The following is a 22,876-nucleotide window of genomic DNA, read 5'->3' as shown; positions in this document are numbered from 1 at the left end:
TCTCCCTCTCTTTCTTTCTCTCTTTAACGTACTGATTATTCTGATAAAATTGCCAATGTTAATAAAATCGAAGAAAATTGAGACGTCTTAAAATAACTCTAATATTAATTGACTTTTATATTTAAAAAAAAAATAATATATAAAATATTTTCAGTAATTTTTCGCAGTTGTTTAAAGAATGCATTTTACATAACTGTGCATGAATTGCGCAATTTTTTCATTCATTTATGTACTATATAAACTATATTCTTATACTCAATTTAAAAACCATAAATGAATAAAAAATTATGCATGCGTAGACTTGACAGAGTTGTTCTACATCAACACATTTAATAATTAAAAAAAAGGTGCAATTTATCTATCGTTAACTTTGTTGGATAAGATCGAAGATGAACCGAAGGCGAGCGCGCCATTACGTTGAATCTTTCGACAGATGGGCAGAACAGTCGAGAGACCGCATTCAGGCTGAGGCGATTTGTACGTTTGAGGCCGTGACGCGCGCCATGCTGCCTTTCCCACGTGGGGAGTCATGAGGCGTAAACAAACTCGCCCCCGGTAGTGAAGGGAAGCCATCTTGGTGAAGTTCTCTGCCGGAAACATTTACAATTCACTCAACTTACTTTACCGAAACTCGGCCAAGCGCCGATAAATCTGCGGTGCGCGCGCGCGACACGCCGCGCCGCGATGCACCGCGATGCACCGCGATGCACCGTGACGCACATATCTCAGTGCGATATTGGCAGCGCGTACATAGAAATTTGCGGCAATCTACGGATTTTCATTGTTGTGTGTGTTATGAAATTGTTCGTTCGTTTCGACTTCTTTGATCGAAAGAATCAAGATCATTCTCCTCATAGTTTTTTTCACGAAATATGAATGTTTTAATTAATTAATGCAAGTTGTTTTCGGTAGAAATCTATTGTTCGTTTAGTGGACATTACTTTGAATTTTAGCATGACTTAAATATGCATTAATTCACTAAATTCATTTATTCATCTATTTCTATAATTATATTTTTTATATAATTTATAATATGCCCATTGTTATATGACACGACATCGATTTTCATAAATATATTTTCCAAATGAAATAAACTTTCCTATTTATCTAATAATTATTCTTTAATATAGATATATGTATATGTAATTGCAACAAAGATTCATTTCAGGTATTTATATCATAATCAACACATTTTTTTAAAATATGTAACCTTACTAATTAACATATTATCTGAACCGGAAACAAATGCGAAAGTTTCTAACCATGCAAAACACGATGAAGCCATCAGCGAAAGTAAACGTGTGCAGGTTAAGAAACAAAATATAGCCTACACAGCCGGCTAATTTCTCCTTTAATTTATGATATTCCGGTGAAAGGATCTATAAAATATCATGATTTCTCGAATCGATCTGTCGACTATCAATCGCATGATCATTGTGTTCTTAATAAGCTTAAGCGCCTGCAAATTTAATTAGTAGTATAAATATGAAAGAATAATCATTGTCCGATCTTACGTTGTATTATATTGTATAAATTTAGATAACATATCAAGAGCCAAAATGGTAAAATATTAAAATTTCCAATTGCTTTACCTAGAGCTAAAAATGAAAATAAATGTATATTACAGAATTGCAACACATCGTTATTGAAAATTTACAATTTATGCATACTTATGATTTCGTTTTTATTTGTATTGTATTCGTTATACGCGGAAGCAAACCGACCAATTATTCCTTTCTTTTACTTTTAAGAAACGAAAAATTGCGAAAAAATTAAGCGTTTTCGGAAAATCTGAGAAGTTATAGGTAAGATGATTCTCGCCCATAGGTTTACGAATCCTGTGAATGCTGATTTTTTTTAAATCAAAATCATTTTATTATGCAAATATTTGCAAAAGCGCATTGTTGATAATAAATGAATTTTTTTTTAATAAGACTACTGTATTATTTTATATCAGATTGGAGATATTTTTTTAACAATTTCCCGATAAATAATAACTATCTTAATTAAATCGTTATAAATAAAATATATCCTGAACGACTAACAAAATTTAATCTATAAAAAGTTGCAATATATAAAAAATTTCACTTTTCATATTGCTGCAAAGTTGTATATATCATAATATTAATTACTTGATATTATATAATTTTATGTTAGTATATACACTGTAAAAAAAATATGTAAAATTACATAAATAATAAATGTAAAATTACATGATAAATAATGAAAAGGTAAACATTTCTATTATTTATCGTGTAATTTTACACTTATTATTTATGTAATTTTACATATTTTTGTGTAATATATTACATATTTTTTACAGTGTATAAGCTATTCTTAATCTACATTTATTCGGTTTAGAGTAGTTTATGTACAAGCTACAGCTACGGCTTTCTTACGAAATTTCTCGACTATCATTAAGATATTGAGAATGTTTAGACATTTTTAAAAATATTTTTGATATTTTTAAATACAATTTTCCAAACTATGTACTTGCCAGGTCCTATAGTGATAGATATACAACATTTACTAACATTCGCATTCAGTGCAACAGGTGCAGCTTTGATGCATCCTTCGGGCCATAATCGAAATTTGCATTATTAGTATTTCGTTGTGCCTATATTGATTTATTGTGTAATCGTATCTTACAGATTAATTACGAAAAAATAACTATGAAAAAATGTGAAAACCGTTCGTGAAAATTTAATTTTTTCTAATGTTTCTGTCGAGTGCGACATCAAACTCGTCAATCGCAATATTTTGAAAAAAATCTATGGAAAATACTAATTTTTAATTTGTGTGAGTAAGTTGTGTTCTCTCATGCGACTTTTCGCCTCATCTTTATTCATACAGAATGAAATGTACTCTTGCATGTCCACGCAATTGCGTTATTGCTCTTGGACAATTTTAGCGTATACGAAATTAATAAGTCGAAGACAGACTATATGGCACGATATATAACGACGAAAACTTATCGCGTACGGTAAAATGGAGATAATCAAATAGAGATGATTGATTTGCCGACAGACGCGCCTTATTTATTCACTACACTGAAGTGGACTTCAATTATATTTAAAACGTCTCGTCGTCGCTATTATTCTCTCTTTCTTTTTCTCTCTCAACAAAAGAATCGATTTTCGACTATTCCAGAAAAAGCAACATTACATCGGATTTAAAAGACCTATACGAGACGTATCGATCTGCTGTATATAGCCGCGGGCAAACTAATCTGAAATCTTGTCGGCGGTCCAGACTCAAAGTTCACGTTTTTTTTCTTTGCAATTTTAATGAGACGCACTCCTGCCCCTGACTCACATGATGCGAATAGGTATTTCCGAATAAATACACATGTCGCGTCCTTGATTGGATACTGATTGACATATTTTTGTCATTAGTCTCGTATTAAAATCGAAAAATATTATAAAACAAAAGTTGTCTTAAATTAATTGGATCTTTTAGCTATAATGTACTTGAACATTTATTTAGTCTCTCAATTTTATTTAATATTAAAAAAAAATTATTTTTGATCTTAAGATATAGCAAATTTTATATTTAAACATTTATTTCTTAAATGTGTATATTCTATATTCTGACATTTATAGTCTTTGTGTATTATAAATATCTTGATATTTTTTAATGTAATTGTAAAGTATAAAACAATATATATATATATATATATATATATATATAAATAAGACGTTATTAACAATGTTATATATTCATCTTTCAAACGGATGTTCCTCAATCTAATTTGAAAATTAATTGTATCGGAACCCTATGAACATGTTTCACGAGAATACATTCGACATTATATTTGAACAATTTCTAATACCGTCTAATAGATGTGCTAAAAACTAAAATCAGTAAGTTGCGAATATCTTTAAATAGCCGATTATTTATACAGTATTGAATGAAATATGTACATTCTTAATATTAATGTGAAACCCCATATTAATTCTTTGTATATCGATTTTATATATTAATTTTTTGTTTTAAAAAAAAAACATATGTCATAGTATGACACTTTAATGTCCCTGAAAATTTATATCTTAGGAAATTGCAGATGTAGAAGGTCCACTTACGAAAACATGTTTAACAAGCCATTTTCTCACATTGTATTATTATTTATCTGAAATGAAACGCTATGAGGAATGTGCCGTTAAAAATTTTAAAGTCTAGTTGTGAAAACATTGATTCGAATGTGTATCAATACGCCTTCGTCCTTTTACATATATAAGAAATTTTACTAGCGATTCTAAAATCTATGACAAGCGACATCTATTGCGCAACTTTCATCTCAAACAATACCAGTGCATTTTTGCTCCATAGGATACTTCTACCCGCCATAAATCGTCATAAATCCTTCAATCCAATGAAAAAGCTCTGTATCTTTCGATCGTAGGAATTTTTTGACACGATCTAAAAAGAATTTATTATATTTAGCGTAAATTGAAGAATGTTTTCTTCTCATGCTCAAGAAATGCGATCAATTTTATAATACTTTTTATAACTGAATATTAAAATCGATGGACATGACCAGTATAATTTTCATAAGGTAATTTTGCGTGATTTAATTATGGCTTGATACTACTCTTGCAGTTTCATGATCCAGTAAATAGAATAATTAAAAAATGGAAATTGCGTCCTTACAAATAACACGCGCACAGTATTTGAAATATTAAATATTTTAATAAATCCTAATATATTTTACAATTTTGTCCAAAGTACGATTTAAATCTATTATATATATAATCTTTAATTTTCTTCTTTTATCAAATTTTGTTTTATATAAAAGAATTTGATGTATCTATAGTTTGATTAAGATCAACATTAAGTTTATGTACGTATTATTTCAAAGTTCTTACTTTAATACATAGAAATTCAAAATGTCAGTATTTCAAAATTCTAATAAAAGGTAAAAATATGCATAAATAATATCTTTGTGTGCAATAATAAATCGATATGTAATAATACAAATAAAATAGCAATTAATTGAGGAATAAAATAATTTTTTGCGAGAAACTAATGTGCCGTTAGATACGTTCAGTTACCGCTGCAATCATATACTTTTGTATACGCGCGCTGGCAGAAGCTGGTTCTTGAGATTTTTGTGCGAACGAACACGAAAGAAATGATGACGAATGGAAGAGCTATCTTCGGCAGATATTAAAGACATATCCGTGTGCGAAACGATTCGACGCTTAGATTTCCGCGTTATAGCCATAGATCAAGCATGGAGTCAGCTTTCTAATCGGCTCCCATTATTTCCGGTGATTATGATTTACACGCAATGCTGCATCGACGGGCAAATATACCGAATGCAGTATATCTCGAGATAAATGAGACTTCGCTCAAGAATTTTGTGTTTTTCATTTTGCACTCTTTAGCGACGATATCTCGCGACTGATATTTGAATTTGCTCTTATGCAAATGATAATATGATCGATGATGACCATTCAAGAATTCATGCGGCAGAAACAGATACTTAACAATTTTCATTGCGCCGTTATGTTAGAGTCGGGTCATCTGGTACATGTGTATTTAAACCGCACATCGTTTACCATGTTTATTGATAGAATCTCTGAAGAGTAATCGACAGACTAATGTGCCTTCAATTGTATTTATACAGTGTGTTTTTAAATGCTAGACGGGAGTCTGGTTCTTGTTTCAGAAGAAATAGGATTATATGATTTTAAATATTTCACTATGTGCATTTTAATATCATTCGATATTTTCGATAACTATAAAAACTGCAGTCAAATTTTTATTCAACCAACCAATTTGTAAACTATATATGTATATCTTTATTTTTTTTAGTGTGATTCTATTTCGAAATATTGTATTTATAATATGAAACTGAATACGAAATATATTTATATAAATATACTGTATATGGTATGTATGAAATAGAAAATACAATTGTAAGAGTCATCTAAAAATATATCAGTAACAATTCACAGAGATACATTCTCATAAAAAAATTCAATATAAATCACAATAATATAAATTACAATAAAATTCAATATAAATCACAATAATATAAATTACAATAAAATAAATCAATAATATAAATCATGATAAAAAAAATCAATATACTGAAAATTAGTAAATTATGTAATTTTTTGTATAAAAGTCATTCGAGATCAAGATAGTATTTCGTAAAATCTTTAAGATACTGTTTCAAGTAATCCCATAAAAAGACCGATCGTTACTGTTCTTTAAGTTTTATAAGTTTATATTCGCGAGCTTAAAGTATAATCGTCCTCACGAACGACCAGCCCGACATTACAATGTTATGATCGTCAACGTAAAGAGCGCGCGCGGACGCTCGTCGTCAATACCTCTGTTCGAGATGAGTCATTTAACGGCGTGGTACTCTTCGTCGCAATGGATGCGCATAAGAAGCACACGCACCCTATTTTTGAGACTCGTAAAATATACGTCGTTTTCGTATTCGACTGATCCATCTCTCGACTTTACCCTGCCGTAGACGACACTGTCATACGATCTCACTCTCTCTTTCTACCGGATTTTTCTTCTTCACCATCCGGCCTTACTCTTCTCTCTCTTTCTCTCTTTCTAAACGACGCTAATAAATTAACCGTAGAAAAAGACGACCACATGACAGATGTCCGATGGGTGCCATAAAGGAACTGCTGGCAACGTTTGCGGGTGATGGTGAACGCACATCAAAGCGTATCCATACGATCCAAACCCATAGTTTTATATTTTAGTGATTTGTTGCTTTTCGCTATTTGATTGGTGAGTTTCTATCTCTAAAGGTACGTTACTTGTCAAAAGAGTCGAAATAAATATTCATTCACATAGTAGAGATCGAAGGGAAATATAGAATTTCAAATTTTGGATAGATGACAAATTGGGGTCTAAATGGAAAATACTTTATGATATTTTTCAAGTCTATTTCTATCACGCGCGTGTGACACATTTTTTTTCTATAAATCTTCATATTTCAAAATCTGTTTAGTATATTAAAAACTTTTGTTAGCATAACGTTCAAAATAATTGAAAGTATTTTTGGCACTACCCTCATAGCGATGACTAAAAAATTGACGCAAGCCGATACGTTGAAAGCAAACGTTATCAGCGAGCATTCCTTCAGACTACGAACGAATGCGTTGATCACTGCAGGACGGGAATGCGGCGGTACTCTCTCGCGCTAAGAGTTGACAGGCCGTGCTACTCCGAAACGAACCACCGTTCGAGCGCACGCTTAAGTGACTTTCGGTGTTTGGCCTTTGCACGCGGCGAGAGCCTTTTGCCTTCGCGACAAGTCCCGCGGCGCAGCCGGTCGCGGAAGAAGTACATAGATGGAAGGCGACAGTGCGCTGTGTGTCGGTTCTTTCTCCTTCTTTCTCCCTTCCTCGCGGCTTATGTGCCACCCTGCGTGCGCCGCGCACCGTAATTCAACCAGCTACCAGCAGATAGCTAAATCACAACGACAAACCGCCAGTAAATGCGCGAAACGAGAGTCGCTACCCGCAAGATACGCCGCAAACTAGCTAAGCGACCAGTCCGTGTTTTATTCGCTCGCGTTTCATTTTTTTGTCATTCACCCAGATTTTGGACAAATTAAAGAATTGGATTTATAATCGTCCTACATACAGCCTGTAGACAAAAAATGCGAGTGAAGTGTAGTATCATCTAGTCGTTTGCAACTCTTGCCGCCGAATGAGAGAAGGTCCAGTCCGTCAAAGGCAGTCGCGTGTAAAACGTCCAAATAATGCACACAAATTCTCTCTCTCTCTCTCCTATATTTTTTACTTGCTAGAACACCTCTTTGCTGAAGTAACTAAACGACCGCTAAACGAGCTAAACGATATATTATATCTGTCAATCTCTAATCTGTATGTGACAGAATTCGCAAATATGATAGAAATTTTAATGTAGAAATAAAAATGATAATCGTAAACTCTCTGAAAGGCTCTCTAAAAGGCGCGCGCGTGTATAAATGTATAAATTCATATATAAATCTAATAACACTTGTGCATAAATATATTTTAAAAACGAAATTAGAGATGTAAGCGAAAAAAGAGAAATGTCACATAGAAGATGTTGTCAAGTTTATGGTTAAAACATTCGAACATCCCGCTAGGTAATGCGCGAAACGTGTGGCTCGCGATGTTGGGATCAGGTGTGGGGGTAACGGAAGAGAGTACGAATAGGAGTATGTTGGAGGGAAGGGTGGAAGTTGGTTAGGGAGGGCGACGGAAGGGAGGAAGCGAGCCGCCGCACGTCTGTGGCTTCTCCGAGATGAACTTCACAGACGGGCAGACGCACGATCAGCACGCACGCACCAACCACTTCTAACGATAAGTCCGATAAAGCGCGTCCAACGGTAGTCTTAGATCCCGAGAATAATTGCATTTTATATTGGGAATCCCACGTGACGCAATGTTGGCTCAATAAGACTTTGAACTTTTCCATCGCGCGATTTAAGAATTTTCAAATGAGATTTGTATTATAGTTGAAAAAAATCAATCTCGAACTTTTTTATTATCCCATCTAGTTGTTTCGAGTACAAAGCTGACACGCTCGATTTCTGTTTTGTGAAATCCGTTAAATAAAGCAATGATATTTAGATATGTCCACTTTAATCCTATTTTTGCTGGTAATTCAAGCCCGCAATATCGTTAAACGATTAAAGATTGACGAGAAAGCGAGACGTTAGAAACTCTCACTCGTCGAAAGTTCTTATTTTTTTTCGCCAGAGAAAGATTTCACTCGTTTTTCCCTGCTAGGACGACCGGGAATTACCGGGAGTAAGGGACAGCGAAGGAACAAAAGAGAAACACGCAGTGTCAAAACCCGTAAACGTGAACCCCTACGGATAGTCTAAAGGATGAAATGCGTGTAAAGTATATTCCCCACACATTGCACGCATCTAGCTACCGCGTACAAGATATATTTCCGAATTTTCAGAATGGATTAAAGAGAACAATCTAATCTTTTTAATAGTATTTGTGATCAAATAAATTTCAGAGAACGTGTATGATTTTATTTCATAATAAAAGATATGTAGTTTTATATAACAATTATGAAATGTAAATCGAAAAGAAAGATAAGTGAATAGTTTTGATCATATCTCGAAAATTCCACATATTAAATCCACGAAAGGAAAAAATTGAAGACAAAAATGTGAAAAATATTGAAATTTGCTCGATGTAACTTGACTGATTCTTGGAGCAAAAAAAATGGTAAAGTAAATCTTGGGGATCGGACGCATTTGAATGAGTAAAATAGATGAAATCGGTCTAGATGTATATAGTCGTGTTTCGATTTAATTCGAGCAACTGGACTCAACTTTTGCAGCACTTTGTAGAGTCGCGCGTGCACGCCAGAGCGACAGTCGCACGCGTGTCGCAGCAACATCGACGTCACGTCACGAAACGGAACCGAAGGGAAGGAAGGAAAGGGAAGGGAAAAGAGAAGGGAAGGCAGGGCAGGGGCCGAACAGCTCGGCCGTGTATACGTACGTACAATCTAGATACTGTTTCTCGCGCGCGCGAGGAGGCCCCGAAGGGGAAGTAAGCAGTATCTCTCTCCGCCACCCTCTCAGGGGGCGACCCACCCCGTCAGCTCGCTTCTCCAGAAGCCGGTGGACGAAAGAGGGGTGGCGCGGGGAAAGGAGGGATGGGCTTCTCCGTCCGTCCGTCTCGTCTCGACTCGTCTCGCGTGACGGCCTCGTCAGCCGTCAGCCAAGCTCCGTCCGGATCGATACGCCTGCCACCCTTACGACCCCAACTTCCTCCACCTTCTACTGCGAAAAGCAATGCACCTACCACCCCCGCGGCCTCCCGTCCTTCTTCGTCCGCCTCGACGCTCTCACCTCTCTCCCTCGCGCCGCTTCCTTCTCTCACTTTGGCTGCTGCCTCCTGCCAGCGCGCGCTGAGTCTAGTTGAGTCGAGTTGAGCCACCGGCCGGGTCAGAAGACGTCTGCTGCCCGGGCGAGCGACAGCTACCCCCCTATTCCACCCCCCGGGGACCCCTCCTTCCCGACCCAACCCCCCCGGGTTCGGCCACCCAAACACCCCCATTTTACCACCCTCTCCTCGTCCACCTTCGACCAAGCACCCCCCGCCTTTACCCCGCAACCACCCCGGCCGTCCTCCACGACTCCATTCTACCGCGACGTGCCGCGAGATGGACAGTCTCGCCTCCACGTCGAATCCACACACATACATAGACATATATATATATTCACGTATACATATACACGCGTGTATTGCGTCTCGTACTGCGGCTCGATGTTGGTTGAACCGCTACCGACCTTCTCTCTACGACCATCTACCCCTTCTCGTTTTCCTTCCTACGAACGCGCGTATCTCGAGTCCGCACTTTTCGCGAGTATTCCCTCGGTATCGAGCGGGCACTCGCTCTCTCTCTCTCTTTCTCTCTTCTTCTCTCACAACGCTGCCGGAAACCATCGCCGTGTCATCGGTGCCGCGGCCTGGATGGACAATGGCTTCAACGGACGGTCGTCTACTTTTCGTAGACCGAAACGTCGTTGACGCTCCGTCAACGTTGCCGTTGTCTTTGTGGAGCTCCCGTAAATGCGCGCTTTAAGAATTGCCGTCTATTCGCGGCTGCATCAACGCAATCGATCGACAGCATTTGCTTTATTTCTTTCTTATGTAGCTCTATCTCACTTTTATTACATCTACTAAATCGCGATGTAGGGATTGAATACAATCGTATGTTACGGGAATATGAACATTTAAAACGTATACAGTATAATAATTATGGAGCATTTTAAAGTAGACGTTTGAGAGATCTTGGAAAAATCTATACAACTATAGTACAACATGTTATATTTTTTTTTCCTCGTTATGTAATTACGCGTAAATTAGACTACGCTGGTTTATCTATTAAAATCGCTTCTCAAAGTCTTTATTTTCGATCAATATTTAATAAGGTAATATTTAACGATATTATGAATTTTTTTTTTAAATACCGACTATTCATGTAGATTTTATAAAGTATAGTAGTTGGTAATAAAGATATTAAACATATTCGAAACTATCTCTTTCTTTGATCTACCGAGATATTATAATTCTTCATTAAACATCAAACTTCACATACATACACCCGTGTTTTTATTAAACACGGTATCGTTTATGTTCAGTGTGAACCGCTATTATATTTGATACGATCTATTTCCATACTCCTACTTACGTTAATATTTAAGTAATACTTCAGGCACACTGCACAGCAAATATAACTCGACGATGGTGGGAAACAGGTTAAAAGAGAGGAATAGTGGAGAGAGAGAGAGTCCTTTTCTTTTTCCGCGACGATCGCGAAGAAAAAGGATGAAAAAGATATATGTAGATCAAAGGAATACGTAACTACTGAAATTGATTGAAAGCACTAAAATTTGTATGATATAAACAGAAGTCATTATCAACTTGTTCTAAGAGCACAACATATTGTTATATACATATATATGCATATGCATTGCAATATATGTGATTTTGCAATTATAAATACTTATAATTATTTAGTTTATAGATATAGATAAACGTATAATTGATTATTCGATATAGTGGATAGAAAAAACAAATAAAATATTAGTAAAGTTTATTTTAATGCATTTAAAGTGGAGAAATATTGGAATAATATTTATAAAAATGTAAAAGCAAATAAAAAGCTGTCGCGCGCGCGATCTGTGCATTAAACAAACGTACTTAATTATTACCGCGGATTTATAATCGCTCGCGCTTCTCGAGACAATGTATGCGACGATGCGAGCTCTCTTCGCCAAAAGTAATTAAAATTATTCCAACTTTCTTTTTTACTCTTGTAATATTGAAACCACATCGTTAGAAAGCACGATTTCCTATCTTCGATTTCTTTCCTGTCGAGCACCTCCTCTGTGTAAAGACAAAGATCCCTGATAATGAATCATTAGTAGTCGAGAGTCAATCGAAGATTAATTAATCGTTCGGATTCGAGAGCCAATTAAAGTTTCCTCGACAACAAACCCAAGCCGGTCGCAGCTACTGGACGGTATAATGCGCCCCCGTATAGATTCTCGCTTGTGTTTCTCACTTCATTCCTTCGTTTCCGGTTCGCGTTCGCGCGAATTTATAATGACACCGAGCTTAATATACCAGCAATTAAGATCCTTCGATCTCCAACTTCAAACATCTTTGGCGAAGATTTACGTTTATGATCTACGCATCAACGCGCGAGATGCCTTTTGCTGTTGATTTAATATTCTAGAAATATTATACCGAGATTGTGAATTTCATTAAATCAATTATAATTGCAACCTGAATGAACAATTTTAGAATATATACGTGCATCTCTGCAATTATTTGCGGTTGATCATGTTGATCATCTCGCGGAATAAAATTGGCCAAGAAATAACAAGCATTCTATATCTGTCCAAATTTGCGCTGCATTCTTATGGAAACGAATAACCGCACAGGATTAATAGACGGCCGGTTTGCCGTCTGCTTTTTAGGGATAGAAAATATAACGAACGATGAGGAAAAAAAAATATTACACGACAGCAAATTCAACCGACAATGAGTTCTGGCTGCGAATTTAGAGACGCGCGATGCGACGAAGCGAAATAATAGAGAAAGAGCGGAAGAGAGGAGCGTGAAAAGAGAGAGGCGGCGTGAAGAGTGGAATATATTTGGCACGTTGACAGTTCGGCGCACTTGTCGCTTTTCCTGCCAGAGAGCAAGGCTGGTGGCGGACACGGCTGGCGATTGACAGTGACGCGAACCGACGTTGCACGCTTAGCCAGCGCACGTGTAAGCGTGTCTCAAGCGTGTAACGATGACGATCGCGCAGACACCGCCAATCAATCAGCTCATTACACCAATTCAATCGACGTCGGCCGACCGCTCGATAATCCTCGCGCGCTTGCCTCTTCTCTGACTCCCGGAATTTTCGCCTTGCTTTTCAACTTGAATCTATCGTCGAATTGCGTCACCCGGTACGTTTCATTTCATTTCAATTCCGTAAATTAGCGGTTGCACAACAATTTGTAATTGAATTAAAAAATCCATTGTGTTGACTTCTTTCATCAAACTTATACTATCGGCGATTATTTGATCCTTAAGACGCAATGTAGTTAAAAGTTGTTTATATACATAGAAACGTATAATATAAATATATGCAGGAGGGAGGAAGAGAAAGGCTCTTGTGTCATGCATTTTATTAGTAAATTGTAGTAATCGATCTCCAGCGATATTTCCAAAGTTGAGCAACAAAGTATCACCGAGATTAATAGCATTCCCAGTCTTGAGATACGACCGATCAATTTGCGTTCCACGCCAACGCACATACGTCTAAATCTAATATTGTTTAAAAGTACCAGAGTGTACGGTACAGCAATAAATACCTATCACTCGCCTTCGGTAATTAATAACCCATGTTCGCATTCGCACACAAAAGCCACCGCACAGGTCGAAGCGTGAACGTTCGTGTGATCTTCCGCATCCACTTTTTTTTTCTTTCCCCATCGTGACATACGCTGAAAATTATTGCCGCGTTGTCCCTTCCCTCTCTACTCCAATCTTCTTGCGTCCTGTCGGAGGCGATGCCGGCCTCCCGCGATACGGCACTGACGCCATCGTAGAGATGGGTGCCAGAGCTATCTAAGGGGTGATTTCTAATTTATGAGACTGGGGCGATGTGATGAACAGACGTCATAAAGCATGTCGCGCTCCGCGTCTGCAGCCTGCCATCCTTCCCTCCTGCTGCTAGCGTTGCTGCTCTCCTCGCTCTCGCTCTCGCGACCATCCCTGTTATCGCTGCGACTCCCGAGTTTACCCCTCTCCCTCCCCCCCTGCGTCCCCGACAGTCCTCTTCCACCTTCGAAGCGAACCGACCGACCGACACCCCCAGCCCGTGATTTGTGGCCTCTCGAATTCTCCTCGCGAGCTCTTCTCCTTCGCGAAACTTGAATTTCCTCTTTCTCCATTTCTCGCCTCTTCCATCCGCCTTTTCCCGTCAACATTTATAGTCGGATGTCCATCGACCATAGATGAAACTCGAACTCACTCGAATTTTTCCCATATAGTGACCGAAATACATTCTTTTTTCCTTTTCGTAAATTAGATTATTCTTTCAGAGATATCGATTTCATTTGAGATGAGAGATTTTAAATAATCTCGTAATTTTTTCAATAATATTTCTGTTATTATTTATAATTAGTTATTATATTAAACAAGTTTATACCTATGCCGAATAATCGTTTCTCTTTGCATTCTCGATGCAATTATATGATAATTTTCTGCAATAAATTAAATATCCAAATATTTCTTATTTTAACTAAATTCTTTTTAAAAATGGAGATAGAACGATGAAATGGTTGCTCTGGTATATTTATGACAAAATCAGAAAAAAAGTATTTGATGCAAGATATTTTTTCTCGCTGGAGAAGTTTTTATTTTCCAAAAATGGAACTTTTTTTCAATAAGCGACAGACGTCGCGACATATATATTTTCACCTTATTTTCTTCAATGCTCAAAACAGGTTATATTTGTTGAATGACCTTAATACCGCGTCTACATATATCGATGTATAATTGCAAATGTCCATCACAATTGACCTGTGATTAACTACTGTTGCATCTTATACATCAATGATTAGCAAGAGGTCGCGCAGACAATTCTGTTTAATTTGCATTTATGATACAACCATTACTTTCCGTTTATAAGAAATTTCAACTAGATATACAAGCATATTTTATCATCTGGGTATATAACATTGCAATTAAAAGAGCAATAAATAAAATTATCATTTTGTTCAAAATTAAAAATATCAATATAATAGACTTGATACAAAATATTTATCAGTGTAATAATATTTAACAACATTATCTTTTCAATTTTTAAAATTAGCGTAGAGATATATAAATAATTAATTTAGAGTATGAACAAATAATTAGTATGTGTGTTATAATAATGTTGTATATAATATGTATGCAATGCTATAGTAAAATGAATGTATTTCTTTCGATTATCGATTGTGTCCGTGCTTTTGGACTTTTCAAATGGTGTTTTGCAAAGAATATATATTTATAGTTAGTAGAGCTATAAAGTCACATTCGCATCAACAAACGAGATCGTCCTATTATCGTGAAAGGTTGCATGAATTATTTCGCAAATAATCATTGCTGACTGCCATCTAGACAGACTGCCAATAATACTCGTTCTCGATTAACAACTAACGTGGAGCCAATTTGGAAAAAATCGAAGCCAGACGCGGCAACAAGATATATAACGGTTAGCAATAAAGTACCATGGTTTTAGATCGAATTAAAAACAGTCTTACACATTGTATTGCTCATATACTTATATTTGAGGGTATTCTATAGTAATTGCAAGAAAATTAATTTAATGTTTACAAAATCGCCAGTTTAAACGATTTAAACAATTTAAGCGCAGTTTAAGCAATTTGTTTTAAAAATTGATAAGGATTTTAAGATGTTACATTTATTATTTGAAATCTATTTTACATTTTAATTTATACAAAGACGCGTATCGATGGATACATCGCGTCGCGAAGTAAAGGAACAGAAGCGACGACTTTGACTCGAGTCATCCGAGTTTGAGTTGTTGATCTAACGCGACTTTTATACCCGCGAAAATCTGCCAAGTAATCGACTCTAACATCATGCCGTAACATCGTGCAAATTGTCGTGCTATATACCGCGCGTCGATGCTGGCCACTCGAGAGACGTGATGAAACGATCAGATCGGGCAGGTATCATCGAGGCAGGTAGTCCGCATGGCGGTTTCTCGAAAGAAATGTGGCAAGAGGGATAGAAGAAGACTCTCTGGAAGACGTACCGAGGGTGGGAGAATGGTTTGAAACGTGCGGTTCACGGAACCTTTGTGAAAAATCGTGTTATAACCCTAATTTAATTTTATGGCCAGCATTACAGCGGATTGTGTTGTATATCGGGGCCTGGGCATAATGGCCGTATATGGCCGTGTATAATAATGGTGAAAGAGAGAGAGAGAGAGAGCGAAAGGATAGACTGAGGGAGGGGATGTGTGAACAGACGGAGAGAAAGGAGAGAGAGATGATGACGACGATGCGGGAGATACGGAAGAACGAGTAAGGAAGGGGAGAGATAGGAAAGGGGGCTAATAATCAGTTGTAACGCGAACCGTCGTAAACCGCAAAACAACGAGAATCGAAAGAGAAGAGGCGGCGGCAGCGGAGAGAGAATAAGGAGATTTTGTGTTTATATTTAAAGGGTTGGTGGAGAGAGAGAAAGGAATAGTATTATTATCTCGAAAATGAAAGGAGAACGCGCGCGGAATTTTTTTGTTCGCTTCTCTATCTCGGGTTGTCTGCCCTCTCCTCGATTCGCGGTCCCTTCGATAGCCGTCAAACGTGACCACTTGGCGCCGCCAATCGTAAAATTCTCTCCCGCCAATCAAGCCGCAACTCGTCGTGTTCGATACGTGAATAGATCTGATCTCGCAAGCAACGTATAAATTATAATTACACGGTTTATCTTTTTTTCCTCGACTTTCTTCCCCTCTTTTCAACATGTGCAATAAACCATTTATTCCTCTTTCCATTTGTCTATTTCTCAATTCTATACTTTCGCATAACATGTATAAATTCACATAAAAATTGATCATTTTGTTTATTTAAACCGTCTTAATAATTAAATATGTATTTTCCTTGTGTATACCTCGTTCTCGATTGATATAGATTTTTGGATTTTCAATCACAATAGATGCAATCACTAATTTCTTTCGAAAATCAAAGTTTATCATAAGGAGATCATAATAAAAAAATATTTTAAAGGTTTATAAAAATAATGATTAAATTAAAGGTATAAATATAAAAAAGTAAAAGAATAAGTAAAATGTTCACATCATTATATCTTTCTATTTTTTCTTCAACATTGTTTTACATTTGAACTCTCATAGTAGTATATTAATCTATATATCTTTTTCATCTTAATTTCTTTTTACATATCTAAAGAGGTATCGAATGGATATTTGAAGAATCGAAATATATGTAATAAATTCTTCTCTTTACTTTCTTTCCCCGTAATGCAATGTGAGAAGACTGTCTATCCATTATTGTGAACTCTCGATTTTCAGCGTATCGATCCTGGCGACCATGAAAATGGTCGTTAAACTTGCAGTGTCGTGACTATGAATTTTAACTAATCTTTTACGATTAAACGCGATAAATTTTTCAATGTTCTTTATTACATATATCTTACATCTTAAATTCTACTCGATGCATCATTGGATATATAAAAAGAAATTTAATTATAACAATATCTCTACATATAGAGGGTAGATTTTTTAATTCTATTTTTAAATGTTTTGCATCTTACGTTTGTATCTTGACTTATTTGTCACAGTATAGTGATGGTATTGTTAGATTTTTATTAGTATTTAACTTTTGATAATTTCCGAGAATACGTAGAAAAAATAGCTGGCAACATTTTCGAAATGACTTTGTTGATGATTTCTAAGCAACGGCTAAGAGCATCATCGCGCTGGGACAAGGAAACCGCGCGCCACAAAATTACTATAATACATCCCTCGTATCAGCGTCGGAACAAGAGACTCGCGTATATTTTGTTATTATTATTGATCGGATCGAACCGATATTAAAGCGGTCGAGCGGTCACTCTCTATGTTTACGCCGGTTCGTCCGAAAAACCATGAAATTATTGATAATCGGCCGCCACGCAGCGGCGACGCACTCTTAACTTCTGACGCTATATATAATCAATTCCCTCTCCTAATATTCTCCTTCAACATATTTCTACGCGCGCGCGAATCCACTTTCTATTTTTTTCCGAGACTCTCGATCTTAGATCTCCTATCAAGGCACGACTTATTTTTATACTTGTACGAAGGATTTTTTATTTCAATGTCTTTAAAAAATATGGAATATTAATTTTATCATTTAATGATTGATATTAATATCTTAAAAAAAGATTCATTTTATATTCGTATTTCGATTCCTATAAATCTTGACATCTTGATTGGAAATCTTTATTTTATCATCATTCGAAAATCAATATTCTGAATCTTTTATTTTTTATTTTTTTCGTCTCATAATGCCAAAATAAAGCAGCAGTTTTTGTCCATTTGTATTTTTAAATTTGACTGAAAAAATTGACCATTTCATAATACTTTACGAGTACGATGCAGCATCGCATTCGCGGTTGCATAGATATCTATTACGAGAGAGGGTATTTTTGCTCGATCGCGCAAGATAAGGGAGCAGCTCAAGGATAAGAGAAAAAAGCACGATAACGAAACGTCGAACGACACGTGCTCTTCTACGCGTACATATTCCGGCGAGCGAAAAAGACCGCAACAGGGTCAGGCCGGGTGTAGGCAGGAGTTCGACTTCGGCTGCCGGCCGCCGTAAAAATGTCAATTAAAGTGTTTTATTTGATCCTTCGTTAGAACGTTGAAATGGAATTTTGATTTATGACTATATCGCTCTGTCTCCTTCTCTTTCTTTTTCTCCCTTCTCTCCCCCCTGCGCTCCGGTATCGCGTATATATGAGAGCGAAGGGTGCGCATACGCGTAAATAAAATAAATAGGAGGCTATAATTAGTCGACGGGTACCGGCCACTCCGCCGCGATCGGTATACACGACCGGTTTTGTGGGCTTGGTTAAGTTCGACAAACAAATTCCTCGACTCGTTTTACGCCGATCCTCAGAAAATTCGACCTGGCAAACGAGAACTTGGACATGCCTGGACACTCGATCTGCCGAATCAAGAATTCAAATCCCGTCGTTTCCCATAGATTCTCGAGTCGTTATTTTTCTTAAATGCAAAAGATACAAGATCTCTACATAGCAAAATCTCTATAGTCAATCAAGATCAAAGGATGCAAGACTAACAAAATTTCTAAACTGCCTGCATTATTCAGATGATTGAGAATCAATTTCAAATATTACAGAAATATACTAAACGATTATAAAAAAACATCATGAATAGTATTCGGTATAGAACAGCTTTACAAATTATTTATTTTTTTATTTAATTTTACGTATTTTATATATGTTTTAACCTTTATAGATTTTAATTTGACGTATATGTTTTAATTTACATATTATACATACGAGGCATATACCATATATAGAATCTGATTTATTTTATAAGTATAATGCTAATTTTGATAATGTCACCTAATTATAATTTTTGTTGAAATAAAATCATTATGCACTATGTAATATTTATAAAATAATGCCATTTTTATCTATTTTGTATTCATTCTTTAATCATGTTTTAATAAAGTATAGCGCATAATATATTCTTTATAAAATGTTTCTTTTTGTAAATATTTTTTTATAAAGCATAATAATTATAAAAACTTTTAAATATTTATATAAAATGTTTCACGAGAAAAAAGAACAGTATGACGCGCGCGTACGGCAAAATGTTTTATTGTTAGTTTCAAAATTGCTATTTTTTGACAATTCAATAATAAAAAAAGATTTACCGTGCATCATTGTGATAAGCTTTGAACTTGTCATAAATATGAATACGCGCAAAATATAAGCTTGAGAAAAATTGCAAAAAATATTTCAAAATTTTTAGATGATAATCTATAATATAGGACATTCAAATATTTATTGACATCACAAATAATAAGTACAGTTCGCACGCATCACGAACAGTGACAAGAAAAGTGACGAGCATAAAAACGATGAAACTAGTATTCCGATTTTGCGATTACGACTTGTATACGATGCAAATCAAATACGACTGTCCCGGTGTGAATTTTTCTTTTACTTGAGCTGATTTTTATTAAAGGCGATATAAACACGATATGTATATTGAATGCTGATATATTATGTAATAATTTTTATCACTAGTTAATTAACCAACGCGTTGTAATATTCATTAGATAAACTGAATGTAGGTTTAGATAAATTGATTATTTATCTTTTCGTACTGTATTGTACATAGATTGATTGCGTGAATAACATATCCGGATGTAACATAATGAGATTTATAAAAATTGATTTAATCATTGCGATCGTCAATGTAGTAAGCAAGAGCGAGAGACTGTTTTGAAAATGTACAAACAAGCTGTGTGTACGTGGAGAAAGGGGAAGCGACTTGGCCGCTTTGTTTACTATGTAATGTAAGGGGATATACGACAGTACGAATACAGCTGATCCGTTTAGACATGTAAGCACATGGATTGCTAGTACATTAATTTCTATTAAATGCGACATTAATATATATATACATGTATACGTATATGTTCGTACGTCATGTTAATATAGAGCGCGACTATTATAAAGATATAATTTATATATTAATAATTATTATAACAAACGCGTTATGTACATAATGCATTCAAGTATGATATGCGATCAACATTATGAAAAATTGTAACCAGCACAATAGTCGAGACAGATTGTATAAATAACTATAAAACAGTACGAATTTAGGTAATGTTGAAGAACTCCGTTCTCTCTGATTTTTACGTAACTTTACAATATTGTATATTTTTGTGTGTAAAACACAAATCTCTTTTAATTTTAAAATTGTCGCTCTCAAAAGTAGGGAAAAAGTTACAATGGATTTCTTCGTAGGGCAGGGCGGATTTTAATTTAAAGATTTGTGTTTCACGTACAAAAATAAATATTGTAAAGTTTCAACAAAATCGAAGAGGATTTTCACAACATTATTATCTATTAAATAAAAATTGATGCGACTCACTAATACGATGCGCAGCAGCGGAGTTGCAAACTGTAAAATACATGCAAATTAGTATAGAGAATTAGTTATTAGTGAAATTTTAAATAATTGATATTTTGAAATATAAAATTATTATATACATTGAGTTTTTTTATTTGATTTATTAAATAGATATTTAATTAATTTGATAACAGCATTATATTATTTTTATAATAAATTTTTTAGATATAAACTTTTTTATAAACTTTTGTAAGCAAAAATTTAATTTTTTTTATAAATAATTTAGGTAATATTTTTTTTATAAATATGTAAAAATATTTGATAAATCTATAAATATTGAACAGTTAAATATTTACCATAGAGTTGCTACGCCGTTGCCCGATACCATCTCGGACTTCCTCCTCGTAGAAGAAGCTTCGAACTGCACTCTTCAAATACCACGCGTCAAAGATTGTAAATTGTAATAGCTAAAACCTGGGCGTCGCCGCTCGTCGCGAACGAAAAAATGTAATTCGAGTGCAAGTGTTTCGAAACTTCTACGAGAAGGATGCTCGGGATGGCACCGAGCAACGGCGAAACAACTCTATGGTAAATTATTTATTTATTATACTATTTTTTATTTATTGTTCTTTATTTAAATTTAATTAAATATACTCATAACTGCATGGTACATATTTTGTACGTTATTTCATAATACAGAATATTATATATACATATAATGTTTTCTTGTTAAGTGTTTAATAGATTAATCAATTTATAAATTAGTCAAATTTATTTGCATATTTATAAAAAAAATATGTAGATTTTGTATTAAAAAAATTAAATTTTTGCTTACTATAGTTTAAGAAAAGTTTATATCTAAAAAAATAGTTGATAAAAATAATGTAATATTTTTAATTAAATATATCTATTTAATAAATCAAATAAAAAAACTCAATGTAAATAATAATTTTATTTTGCTAAATATCATTTATTTTAAAATTTACTAGTACTAATTTCACTATACTAATTTCCATGTATTTATATTTTACAGTTTACAACTCCGTTGCTGCGCACCGCATCGGTGAGTTTCATCAATTTTTATTTTTTGGGTATTATTGTGTGAAAATTCTATTCGATTTTGTCGACACTTTACAATATTATGTATTTTGTGCGTGTAACATGAACCTTTAAATTAAAATCCGAGCTCCCCTATGAAGAAATCCATTGTAACCTTTTCCCTACTTGAGAGAGACAATTTTAAAATTAAAAAAGATTTGTGTTTTACACACACAAATACACAATATTACCCAAAATCGTACTGTTTTATAGTTATTTATACAATCTGTCTCGACTATTGTGCAAATTAAAATTTTTCATGATGTTTATCGTGTCATAGATTTAGATGCATTGTATAGACTATCAATCTATAATACTATCAAGGGTGATAATCATCTAATGAATATAACATTTGTTATAATAATTATTAATATACAAATTATATCTATATGATATTCGTGCTCTATATTATTAACATGATATACGAACATATACGTAAACATATATGTATACATATATTAATGTCGCATTTAATAGAAATTAATGCACGAGCAATCCATCTGTTTACATGTCTAAACGGATCAGCTGTATTCGTACTGTCGTATCCCTTTACGTTATAGTAAACAAAACGGTCGAGCTCCGAGGATCTTTCCCTTCCCTTTCCACCACGTACGCACGGTCTGTTTATATACATTTTCAATAGTCTCTCGTTCTCGTTTAGTCAGTACTGTGTTAACGATCACAAAGATTAGATCGAAATTTTTCTAATTTTTACTATGTGTTACGTTCGGACATGTTATTCACGCAATCAATCTATAATATTACGAAAAAGCAATCAATTTATCTAAACCTAACATCAATTTATCTAATGAATAATGCAACACGTTTGTTAATTAACTAGTGACAAAAATGATTACATAATATATTAGCATTCGATATATACATATCACGTTTATGTCGCGTTTAATAATGAAAATCAGCTTTCAAGTAAAAGAAAAATTCATACTGCGACAGTCGTATTTGATTCGCATAGTACAAAATCACGGAATCAGACCACATTGTTTCAATGGAATCGGAACATTCGTTTTCGCGCACATTTTGTCAGTTGGTCTCATCGCAGTCTGTCGTGCACAAT

At 34.9% G+C, this 22,876-nt stretch overlaps 1 protein-coding gene across 4 annotated transcripts in view; it reads left to right on the top strand.

Annotated features, from left to right (window-relative positions):
* The window catches only part of tio (zinc finger domain-containing protein tiptop), a 140,047-nt gene that overhangs the window by 2,855 nt on the left and 114,316 nt on the right, over positions 1 to 22,876 (top strand). The window contains exon 2 of one of the 4 annotated variants that reach the window (XM_029322081.2): positions 21,737 to 21,766. The exons of the other annotated variants lie outside the window; for them this stretch is intronic. The gene's annotated coding sequence lies outside the window, so the exon portion shown is untranslated. The remainder of the gene's footprint in view (positions 1 to 21,736; positions 21,767 to 22,876) is intronic. 4 annotated transcript variants of the gene reach the window in all.

This window comes from Nylanderia fulva, unplaced genomic scaffold, assembly GCF_048542155.1.
Source record: "Nylanderia fulva isolate GAGA-0341 unplaced genomic scaffold, ASM4854215v1 Scaffold1, whole genome shotgun sequence".
NCBI lineage: Eukaryota > Metazoa > Arthropoda > Insecta > Hymenoptera > Formicidae > Nylanderia > Nylanderia fulva.
Note: the sequence above shows the minus strand (reverse complement) of the source record. Positions and strands in the feature narration are given on the sequence as shown.